Source organism: Hypomesus nipponensis, chromosome 8, assembly GCF_054491055.1.
Source record: "Hypomesus nipponensis isolate SF chromosome 8, ASM5449105v1, whole genome shotgun sequence".
NCBI classification, from domain to species: Eukaryota; Metazoa; Chordata; class Actinopteri; order Osmeriformes; family Osmeridae; genus Hypomesus; species Hypomesus nipponensis.
The window spans coordinates 16,073,485-16,085,990 of record NC_140368.1 but is presented as its reverse complement, the minus strand read 5'-3'; the positions used below and the strand labels follow the sequence as shown (position 1 = coordinate 16,085,990).

At 39.4% G+C, this 12,506-nt stretch overlaps 1 protein-coding gene across 2 annotated transcripts in view; it reads left to right on the top strand.

The window, feature by feature from the left end:
• The window catches only part of LOC146275317 (piezo-type mechanosensitive ion channel component 2-like), a 172,250-nt gene that overhangs the window by 28,879 nt on the left and 130,865 nt on the right, over positions 1-12,506 (top strand). The window lies entirely within an intron of this gene.

The following is a 12,506-nucleotide window of genomic DNA, read 5'->3' as shown; positions in this document are numbered from 1 at the left end:
GAAAGCATGTGGCCGTCATGTAGCATGTGCTGACATGCCTTTGTGGAATGTTTTAATTAGTGCTAATGGGAAGCTAATCTACCCTGTGACAGATCTACACACACACATACACTCACACACACTAACAAGTGACAAATTGACAGTAATCCCTCAGCAAAGTGTGCACAGTAGAACATGAACAGACATGATTGTATGTGACTGGCAGAAATAGGACACACCAATGTGTAATGTGTAACACGTTCCAGTTGTTCAGCCTTCGAGGTTCAGTGAGAAGGCTGTTTTGTGGTTGATGTCTGTAGTTCTCTACCTTGCTGTCCTTCTTGATGAGCCGCAGAGGTGAAAGGGACAAACAGGCGCCAGGGTTGAGTGGGGCTGTTTGTGTTGTTACAGAGTGTAAACAAAACTTTCCTGCAGGATAAAGTTAGTTTATGGATACAGTATGTTCAGATACGCAAGCCCCGCCCCTTGACTGCTCAGCAGGCCCCGCACCCTAACTGGGATGTTTAAAAAAGGCTCCCTGATATCGGAAGAAACTCCTCTCCCTTTGCCACCCTCCCTTCTCTCCACTGTTCCCTTCCCTTCTCTCCTCCCCTCTGCCAGGGCCTCTTGAAAGTTTTAATGACCATATTTATGTATCCCTAGTGGGACGTGGTTTAATAGGAGTGGGTGGAGAGGCCTGTTAACCAGCCTTTAAACCAGCTCATCTCGAACAGGAAGTTGCGATGGACTTTTTGATCGAGGGCTAGGGCTAAAGGCCGATATATGCGTCTGCATTTTTCGAAAAACGGACACATGGGAACGCCCTCATCTCCGTGGATGCCGTCTACGAGCTCTCCGTCAGCCCTCGGACACCTTGACGTTTATCTTTTATTTTATATGTGTATATATATATATTTTATATATATATATATATTCGTCCTGTTTATTTTTTTATATATATTATTTCTTTTTTTTTCTTTCCTTCATTAACAGAAAATTATTATACATCTTCGAATGCACAAATTACAAAGATATAACAACAATCGCACACTAGGGGGTGCTTGATGTAGAATTAAATAAAAATATTGAAAAGTTTACAGGTCCTCAAAGTTTTCACTGCTTTTTGCTTCATTGAGAATCTTATTGAAACAAAGTAATGCTCAATTTCTTTCTAAAATTAACTAAATTTAAAAATGTACTTTAAAATTTAATTTATTCCCAAATACATTTGGGAATATAGAACTTCGCCATTGGTATAATATAATTTATCAAATAAACCTGATTACGATTGTCTCTACAGTCTTCTAAGAGACCAAAGTAGTAGTACCATAAATGTTTCCACATCAAAATAAATTGGTCATCAAGATGTACTGAAAAATAAAGTCAAACAAAAAATTTTCGATCTCTTTACATATGGTTTTATTTAGATGCCTTTAGACTCTGCCTTTGTAATTAAAACTCTGCCTCTTAAAGAAAGATCTCTCGTAAGCCACTGATTTTAATATTTTTTTAGTTTTTTCAACAATAGGTTTGAAGTTAAGTAAACATCTTCTATGTTGATCCTTTGTAATAACTATTCCCAAATATGGAACCTCATTTTTAAGAGGAATACCACAGTAAGACGTTTCAGAACAACCTTTGATCGCCATAAGCTCACATTTAGCCAAATTTAGGTATACACCAGATGCCCTTGAAAATGTATTGATCAAGTCAGTGGCCACAGAAATGTGGTTTCGGTTCTGAGTGAAAAGTGTAGTGTCATTGGCTAATTGGGTTATTTTTATCTCCCTACCAGCGATAGTGATACCTTTTAACAGGCTTGATTTGAGATGAGGAAAAAAAAACTCACTAATAGAAAGAAGAAAGACTCACTAATAGAAAGATCGGACACCTTGACGTGCACCTCCTTAATTTTCTAACTGTCCATCATAATTTCGGAGAGCTACAAAGAGCTACGGAGACTCCCTTGGCTGTGATTGGTCAGTGTTAAGAACCGCTTGCGTCAGGGGGGGGGGGGGGTTGCCGTGATAAACAAGACGAACAGAATCCTTTGACCGCCATTGCTGTAAGTTTTTACAGTTCATATTTCAGCTAAACAGTACATGTAAATCATCATCTGAATTTAAATGTGACGAGAAATGGGCAGTGCAGTTGTTGAAAACGTGGGTATTTTATTGATAAAACGTCTATTTTGTAAATTTGCTCCGACTTGATATCCTAGGTAAATAAACACTCGATGAAGACTTCCGCACAGACGGTTTCTCTAAGGTTGTCTTTGAAAAAAAAAAACGCCACCTACTCTTTTGCCGGTGAATTGTTTTCAGCACCCACAGCCTACGGAGAACCATACACAAAGTCTATCCGTCCGTATCCGTGCATATCCGTGCGCCCGCCCATCCGTAAACGGAGATGCAGAAGCATATTTTGGCGTTAAGGCCGATTTTTACTTCTCCGTTTGCGTACTTAAGGACAGATGGAGTCGGACGGATTGGTTCAATGTATACTACTCTGACGGCTCTGTGTGCTGAAAACAATTCACTGCCAGAAGAGTAGGTGGCGCTGCAATGCAATGCTACCTAGGTTATTGAAAAGTCGGAGCAAATTTACAAATTCGCCGTTTCATCAATAAAATAAGCACATTTTCAGCAACTACACTGCCCCTTTCCTCGTCACATTTTAATTCAAATGCTGATTTACATGTACTGTTTAGCTAAAATATGAATTGTAAACTTGCAGCAATGGCGGTCAAAGGATTCTGTTTGTCTTGTTGGTCACAGCAACCCCGCCCCTGACGCAAGCGGTTATTAATACGGACCAATCACAGCCAAGGGGTATCCGTAAAATGACCTAAGGACAGATAGTCAGGAAAATTAGGAGGTGCACGTAGAGCTCTCCGAGGGGCTCGGAGAGGGCACGGAGAGGGCGTTCCTCGTCGGAGAGGGCGTTCCCTGTGTCTGTCTCCGTAAAAACGGAGATGTATAAATTGGTCTTTAAGACGAAGGGGTATACACCCCTTAAAACCAAGTGAGCTCGGGAGTTTACTTGAAACCAAGGGGTATGTTAATACAGGGCTAACTGCACCAATGGCGGACAGATCGTCCAGAGAGTACATTTACATTTATGCCTTCAGCAGACGCTTTTATCCAAAGCGACTTCCAAAAGTGAGCTTTACAAAAGTGCAAGTGATCATAACAACGAGATAGCCACAAACATTGCGGATAACCAAAACATGAAGCATACATTGTGAAAACTAAATAAGTCCCAAAAGGAAAGAACCATAAGATCATGTAGTTAAACAAGATACAATTAAACAACATAGAGTCCCATAAATGTAATATTTTCGGCTTAAATAATTGATTTAAAAATTATGACAGTCTTGTTTTGTGCTCTACGCAGTCCTGTACATATGTATTTGCAACCATGTTCTTAATTGAAACGTTTTTAAAAATCACTAGTTTGCTACACTAAGGTTACATGCTGATTTGCACAACAGTCCCGCATTTCTCTGATTAGCCTTGAATGGACTCCATGCATGTCTACAGTTTTAATTAAACTCCATCAGCAGCAAATTTTAAACACATTTTGTTTGATATCAGTGCATAACTCTACTTGCTTTGGAGACATCAATATATGCAACCGTAACCAAGTGGTGTCTCATTTCATATGGCTATAGCCCTTAACCCTCAGTTTCGAGACACATGAGCTAGGGGTAAACTAAGGGTAAGGGGTAGGGGTAAGACAGAGTATTGGGATTCGGCTTTATATTTCAACTTCATTGACACGATTTTGTTCTAATGCAGAGTCTTGTTTATAATTGGTTATTGATATCTACAGTATACTTGAGATTTTTTTGATAGCAACACTTGCTTTCTTGTCTTGCCAAGATACTTACGGTAATAGATGTTATAAACATTCAAATTGAATCCCACAGCATCATTGTTTTCACTTGGTCCAACTGCACCTTAACACTCATGAGGTGGATGGTCTAGCTCCCTTCTCAGATGAGGCTGTACCATAGTTTAACATTATATACATAACATTTTGTGGTGTAAGGTTTTGTGGCTAGTGTGTAGAGTTCAGCAAAAATAGCCAATAGTTTAAAGTTAGTGCCTTAGCAATCCAGAAAATCAGTAACACCTTTATTGCACACAGCCAAAGCCAAAGGTTTTTCATTTATATTGTTATTGTGTAGTTGGTGCTTCACATTCTTATTCAATTATGGTTTGAGTATATTGTACTGACGCAAAAACACAATTTGCGCTCCCGGGGGGAGGGGGGGTGGTGGTAACAGTCCACGTCTAATGAGAATATAAGAAAATGCCTTTTCAGATACATTTATTGATGATGGCCTCATTTACTTGGCTGGTATACCTACCTCCGCGGGAAGAGTTTTCCTCTACTATCATGGTAAATCTTCTTGGATACTGGGTATGTTCTTGCGCATGTTCGGACTATTTACTCAGTAAGTAATCTCTGAAACAGGACTGTAAAAGGAAGCCGTGTTTGTTTCCATGGTCTTACCAGTCTCTTACCATTATCCTTTGTAAGCGAATACCACTTTGTCAAAGTTACCCTTAGTTTGAACTTATACTATACGTTCTGTAAGTGGTGAATCGAAAGACCAGAGACGCTTGGTGTTTGTCCCTGGCTTGGAACCACAATTCACTTTTGGTTAGATTCTCAGGGAGACAATTGACTCGTTAATATCTGACTCCAATTTTAGACATGTGCACAAGTGCGTTACCTGTAGCCTTGAGCGCTAAACAGTTAATGACATGAAACTCTGACGTAGGTAAAAATCGTCTGCTTGATTAGAGCACCGACCCTAAAGTATGCGTGTTTACTAATCAGTCGTTTATCTCTACTATAATATGGATTTAACCATAGTAGACCTAGTAGGATATGTAATTGATCACTCAGAGGCTCCGGTAAATTCCTTCGGGGTGTGGAGATCCACTCAGTGACTCAGAGGCCTTAAGTTAAAACCTTCTCCAAAAGTCTATGTTTATAATCAGTCAGCCGCATCAACCAGACTAGATCTAAGTTTTCACCGCCGTAGCTTGATAGATACGTTTCAAGGAGAACAAGTAGGCTAACTTTAAAATGCACACATTAATAGTTTATTATCTAAATAGTAAGATAATCAATACAATGATAATGAAATATCATCAAATACAAAACATACCTTCAGAGCAATTGTTAACAAAGGTATTCACAATGAGGACTAAGCGCCTAACGCACCGGAGCTGTATCGTAAATAGAACTCAGTGATTGGTAAAACTTCTTCCTATATACACCCAACCTGACTAAAATGGGGACACCGGTCATGTGACTGAAAAGTTGTCTAATGCATACAAATTGGATCATTAATCAAGGCTGCAGTAGACTAAGTGGTGCCCTTGCAAGACAAGGGAATATGTTAAACACATGTTGGTCTGCTGCAGGCACAAACTCTGTAAACCCTGTACATGTACATGTTACAGTATTACAATTACAATGTAATACATAAAATAAGAAACTAAATCATATCAAACATGACATTAAAAGCTGTTGAGAACGCTATTTACAAGAATCACAACTTTTAATGATAATTTCAGTTTTCCTCTGTCCACCTTCCTCTTCAACTGTTGAAATCACCTCTCCAGAGGTGTGTCATTAAGGTGTGATTGTCATTTTAGCATTCATGCCAATCAACGACTGTCCCAGACGAGTGTCTGGGTGACCAGTGACAAAGGGGCTGCCAAAACAGCCCTACACTTCCAAGGCGAAAATATGGTAAAACACCAGGTAAAACATGGCTATGTACTCAGTAAGTTATCTGAAACTGGACTGTAAAAGGAAGCCGTGTTTGTTTCCATGGTGTTACCAGGCTCTTGCCATTATCCTTTGTAAGCGAATACCACTTTGTCAACGTTACCCTTAGTATGAACTTATACTATACGTTCCAAGGCAAAACATGGCTATGTACTCAGTAAGTAATCTGAAACTGGACTGTAAAAGGAAGCTGTGTTTGTTTCCATGGTGTTACCAGGCTCTTACCATATACTTTTTAACTGTTAATTCCCTTCTCCATGCAATAAACACAAACTTGGATTATGTTACGAAGAAAAACATGACATTTCACTCTGTAAATTGTAACATTATTTTAAATTAAAGCACTGTTTCCTACACTGTTTCCCATAACATGAAAAAATACAAACATTAAATCACAATTTCCCCAATGATGGCAGTCAAAGCTATGTGCTCTTGTCGACATTTCGTTTTCGGCAGAGGGTCATGCTCCTGGTGCGCCGAACACGATAGCGGTGGATAACATCCTCTGGACTGTGAACTACAAGACAAATCATAAAATGAATATATACATGTCAGCAACGTGGATGAGCAACCAGGCAATGTTGACTGCTACAGTAACATAATAGATACTGTTGTAATGCCACTTGTGCTAGCTGACTCTAGAGCTAGCTAATGTGCTAACATTAGCTATAGCCTAACTTTATTATCAAAATACATTTGATTAGCACAAGACCAAAATACAATCATTGGGGTGTGCTTGCCTTCGGCGCGCACAAACCATTGTTATCTCACATATATTTATTTATTCCTTTATTAATTTTGCCCCCTTAAGGATCAGTCAATATTTGGACTACATAGACAACGCCTGTGTCAAAATGTTCGTCTTGGTCTCGCTTACGTTGGTTGTATTGGGATTTACGTTCCGTTGCACAGTTTAGTAGGGTACAACGGTTTTGTGGGGAAAAGTGCCTTAGTAGACGAAGGGTAATCTGTGCTCGCTACGTCACCACGTCAACACACGTTAGCAACGACGCATGGATACAACGTGATAGACTTTCTAGCTCGCAAATTGGAGCTTGGATTACGAGTGAAAAATACCACCCCCAAAAAATCAAAACCATTTGCTTTGTAGAGAAAGCGATTTTGAGTGGAACTGCAATCTCGGATTTTTGATTTAGGTCGTGAAAGTCTTTGAAATTTGAGCGAGTGCAGGTCGCCCGTGAGACGGCCTAGTCTTTCAGGCGGCAGCCATGATGCTAGAAAGCGTCATAGTAGTATTTTTTGTAGCTAATTTTGTAGTTCAATTTTACACGAAAAAACTGAAAGAGGGAAATGTTATGACAATATGACTATTGTGAAAACAGCCAGGTGGTGAGATTTTAATATAGGTTGCTGTAAAAACATTGATTTGTTTGCTACATGAGAGCCTGTCAGCCTCCATTGACGATTGCGGCAGCAACAAGTCAACAGTGTTGACACTCAGTCAACTGTCGATCTGCGTCTGGTGAGTATTTTCTAAATTTCGTACCAGGGTCAAGTCTACATCTAAATCGACAGCAGTGTTTTAAAGATATGGCGATTGCGAAGACAGCCAGCGGGTCTGCATAGTTTGTTATTTGTGTAAAACTTTGAATTTGAGTGAGACTGCGTCTTGTTTTGACGTTAGCCACATACTCTGCTCGCCCACTGGCCGTGTGGTAGGCTACAGTAATGTCTTCAATGCCACAGCTATGGCTAAACTTTATTATGTCTTATTACACGCCTGTTCTTAATGCTGTAGAATGCTCCATTCACTTGAATGGGGCTTCCCAACGTTCTGCGGGGAACATTTTTCTCATATTTGACCATTGCTATGCATATTTGACCGCTGTCAAGGGAAGCAAACTATTTCTCTGCTGATCAACAATACAAATGGTAACAAATACATTTTAAAAAGACACACTGTGTTAAGTTATTTTTGTTGGCAAGTAGCCGTGTAATAAGCGGGATAATGTATAGAACGCCCGTCATCATCGGGGAAATAAGCCCCTTAATGGCGAAACAAAACTGGCAAAAACTCTGCTTTGCGTCGTGCCTAACAACTCCCATTACCTGTTCTAAAATCAGCGCAAACCACGGCCTCTTGGGGCTTATTGCTTAATTATCCCTTACAAAAGAAACGTTCTAATTTCCTGTGCTTTCAAACAATCAGTGGAGTGTGGATAGCAACGGCAGATAGCTTGCCTCTAGCAAACTGTGTTTGAATTAGCCATGTCCCCCTAAATTAATATTGAACTTATTTACGTTTTGGGGGACTTTTTTTTCAGTTAGCAGACTGTACTATTTGAATCACAATTCTATCTGAAATAGGCCTACTGCCAGTGACGCGTGTCCACTACAGGGTTTTTTTTAACGCTCTGCACCGCTTGCCTTCCCACAGTGCTCCACGCTCGTCGGCATGTTAGATACAGAGAAGTTATTACAGAGTTGTAGTTCTCTAAGGTCACTGTTGTAGTTTGTGTAAAACGGTGTCATGGACAAGTGTGCAGACTTGGGTTCATGTACTTACAATATCGATCATTATTGATATAAATATAGGTGCTCCTGTCTATCAAAATTAAGCAATAAGCCCCAAGAGGCCGTGGTTTACGCTGATTTAGAACAGGTAAGGGGAGTTGTTACCTGTTCTAAAATCAGCGTAAACCACGGACTCGCGGGGCTTATTGCTTTTCTAAAACTGTTACTACAAATATTTGATATGGTTTCATCAATAAAAACAATTAGAAACAAAATAGTTTAATAATAAACCGTCATTCTTCCTACTACAAAGTATAGTTCCTACATAAATCGTTGCCACGCAACAGCCAGATGGACATATTTGCCGTCTTTTTCAATTTGAAATATTCGATGCGCAGTAATATGGAATGTTAAAGAATGTTATGAGGACAACCTGTGAGGTTATGCTGGATTTTACAACGGCATGGAACGCGATATAGCCAATCACAATCAAGGATGGGAACCACCAGTTTTAGTATACAGCTTTTACACTGCATGATGCAAGGAATCAGATACACTAACTAGATGTTGCATGATCTTGTCAACTAGGCTATGGGTTCAGTACTGTACAGCACCTCAGTAACATTCGCTCGGTTATGGCCACTACACATTTACTGTATTGCTAGCGAGTGACTGCCAAGCAGCATTTCAACGTTGAATGTCAATCGTGTGCCTGGTAAACTAGACTACTGTAGCTAGACTAGTACAGTATGCAGCTAGCACAGAAGAAAGTTAGAGCTAGGTTCCGTACTGTAGCTAGCTAAAGTGACAAGACTGAATTTAACACACCAGGGACACCGACAACCTCGGCAACCCTGCGCCAGGTATACATTTTTTGTTAACGTCTCTTTAATCGTACAGAGGAGTATAAAACAAGACTGAGTGTGTAGACACACATACAATGAGTTGCTCTTCCATCTTCAAATTGTCAAACCTCGAAATGTTTACCATGACAAACAGTTGCTATGTTACAAGAAACAAGAAACCAATCCGATTGGCCAATGCTAGCGTTTTCACGCTCCTCATTTACATAAAGTTGAGAAAATCCAACTTTCGACGCCCGCTCGCCTTCCCACAATACCCTCCGCTACACTGCAGTGGACACGCACCGTAACAGTAGCTTGTTTCAAAGGGGGTTCCTTGTTTCAAAGGGTGTTCTTAGTGAATTATGCAATATGGGTAGGTTAAATGCTTGTAATATCACTAGAAGGGAAAACTGACACACCTGCAACCAGGGCTCGAAATCAACTTTTTGGCTTACCAGCCAAAATGGCTGGAAGATGGAAAAAATTACCAGCCAATAATATTTTTTACCGGCCAAAATTAAACTTTGCATTTCAGACGTTCTCTGAAATAGTTTGACATAAACAACTTTTACCTATGATTTTAATATCATTATAAATCACTCTCAGAATGCAGGGGTTTTTCCTGGGTCAAAATTGGTCTTCGGTGCTCCAAAAAAATAAAAATAAAATGAATATATATATATTTATATATATATATATATATATATATATATATATATATACTATGTATATATTCCCAGGTGTTTTGCAATTTTTTCTTCGTGCTTACACTATAATTCCAGGTTAAGAATACCAATGGAGGCTGCGTTGGAAATCGTAGATCAAACTTTTGTCAGCATTTGGAGTGGAAATTTCATTTGCATTTGTACAGGTGTATTCGTGCACGTCGGGCTGGCACTCTCAGCAGAACGACAGTTTACTGGCCGCTCTGTCCATTCGCGCACCTCACAGTTGCATATTGATCAGACAAGAAGACACGCTTATCAACTCGATTACTATTGATTCAAACAGAACGAGGGTTCGGCTGTAGCCTACTTGAAACATACTATTGAGAACATATTCGCTGACATTTTTCATAGGCGACATTTTTCATTTGCTCGGGATTTTCCAAATGAAAATTCTAATGTGACAGATCAATGGGGAATTGCTTTCTCTATGTAATGCTGTCATCCTCGACCTTTTTTGTATTTTTAAATCTTGACTATTTGTATTATCCGTGTCATTCTCTAGCTGTTATAAAAGGTATGTTCCCAGTTTTTTGCCATCTACATGCGCGCACAACTGTTCGTGTTGGCGATGCAAGCTTTTTTTAACCATGACGGGCGCGGTAGTCGGGAGCTGTACTCCGCAATTTCACTCGCTAAATAGCGGAGCATCGGACACAATTAAGTTGCCAGCCCAAATATCTACACGCCATTGGCGCTTGGTGGGTGCCAATTTCGAGCCCTGCCTGCAACTGAAGCAAGCAAGCACACCCTACAATTTCCCCAGAAATTGTACCCTCTCTAGTTTAATATGCATTGCTATACTTTTGCATGACAAAAAATGATGTAATTAGGGTATGTATTATTTTGTGATTTACCTAGTAATGCAAGACTGCTGCTGGAGTTAGCTCATGCACCGTTAAACGAAACCAACCAACAACTGTCAAAACCACTCACTGATGGAAGAAACTTTTCAGAATAAAACCTGGAACTTCCATATCTAGTTGACAGGTGATTGGATGAACCATCGGTCTATTATCATCCATTAGCTGCCAGTAGAACGATGATTGTTCCAGAACATAGTTTGAGGCCAAAGCTAGCCATTTTAATCTTTGCTAGCCATTTTCATCTTTGCTAGCCATTTTAATCTCACGATGCGTGATATCTGCATCCAAAGTCTCTTCGTTCTTCTCGCGAAGAAAACGAAGCTCCTGAGTGCTAATATTACTTTATCTCATTTAACATCTGTTTTAGCAGTATGACATTTACACATATTACTTCAGAGGACGGCTCAAGGTGGTAAAAGCTTAATAAGAAGGCTCCAGAGGGAGAGGCTGCTGGCAAGGAAAAAACGATGCCCAGTGTGCAACCACTTCTAAAGAACCAACACGACCACAGCACGGTTGGCTACCACACAGGTTACACTCAGAGCCATTCGATTATTCTGTATTCTAACATATTACTTCAAATAGGTAGAATCTTAGATATTTGTTTGACTATGTTTTATGTTACAGGAGCTGTAGAAAAACAAACCATAGGGGCCAAACTAATACTGACGTGTTCTATGGTACAAAGTTTATGAATTTTTAGTTTTTATATGGAAGTTTGTATAGATTTAACCTTTGTATTTGTTCATGTCATGCCATGGAAACAATGCTTTAATTTAAAATAATGTTACAATTAACAGAGTGAGGTGTCATGTTTTGCTAAGTAACATAATCCAAGTTTGTGTTTATTGCATGGAGAAGGGAATGAACAGTTGAAAAGTATATGGTAAGAGGCTGGTAATACCATGGAATCAAACACAGCTTCCTTTTACAGTCCAGTTTCAGATTCCTTACTGAGTACATAGCCATGTTTTACCTGCTATCACCCTGGAACGTATATTACAAGTTCATAATAAGGGTAACGTTGACAAAGTAATATTTGCTTACAAAGGATATGGTAAGAGCCTGGTAACACCATGGAAACAAACATGGATTCCTTTTACAGTCTAGTTTCAGATAACTTACTGAGTACATAGCCATGTTTTACCTGGTATCGCCTTGGAACGTATAGTAGAAGTTCATACTAAGGGTAACGTTGACAAAGTGGTATTTGCTCACAAAGGATAATGGTAAGAGACTGGTAACACCATGGAAACAAACACAGCTTCCTTTTACAGTCCAGTTTCAGATGACTTACTCAGTAAATAGTCCAAACATGCGCAAGAACATACCCAGTATCCAAGAAGATTTACCATGATAGTAGAGGAAAACTCTTCCCGTGGAGGTAGGTATACCAGCCAAGTAAATGAGGCTATCATCGATAAATGTATCTGAAAAGGTATTTTATTGAAAAGTACTATCTTATATTCTCATTAGACGTGGACTGTTACCGATATAAACCTTAGGTAAATGCAGGGTAATAGTAGAATATTTTTTTCGTAATTCTGCTGGAGCTTGGCAGTCTTTACCTACTTAGTAGGGGTGGTATTTACCCAATAACACATTATAATTTACCATATCTCCCGTAGTTACCAACTTACTACCAGCGGTATTTAAATAGTAATATTTATAAGTTTACAGGTAAATACTAAGTTTTGTCTTCTGTCTTTACCTAGTTAGGACCAGTGAAAATGACCCAGTAATGACTGGCCCGTTAGTATTTAGTTAATGGGTAAATACGTTAAATTATCTCTGTATTTACC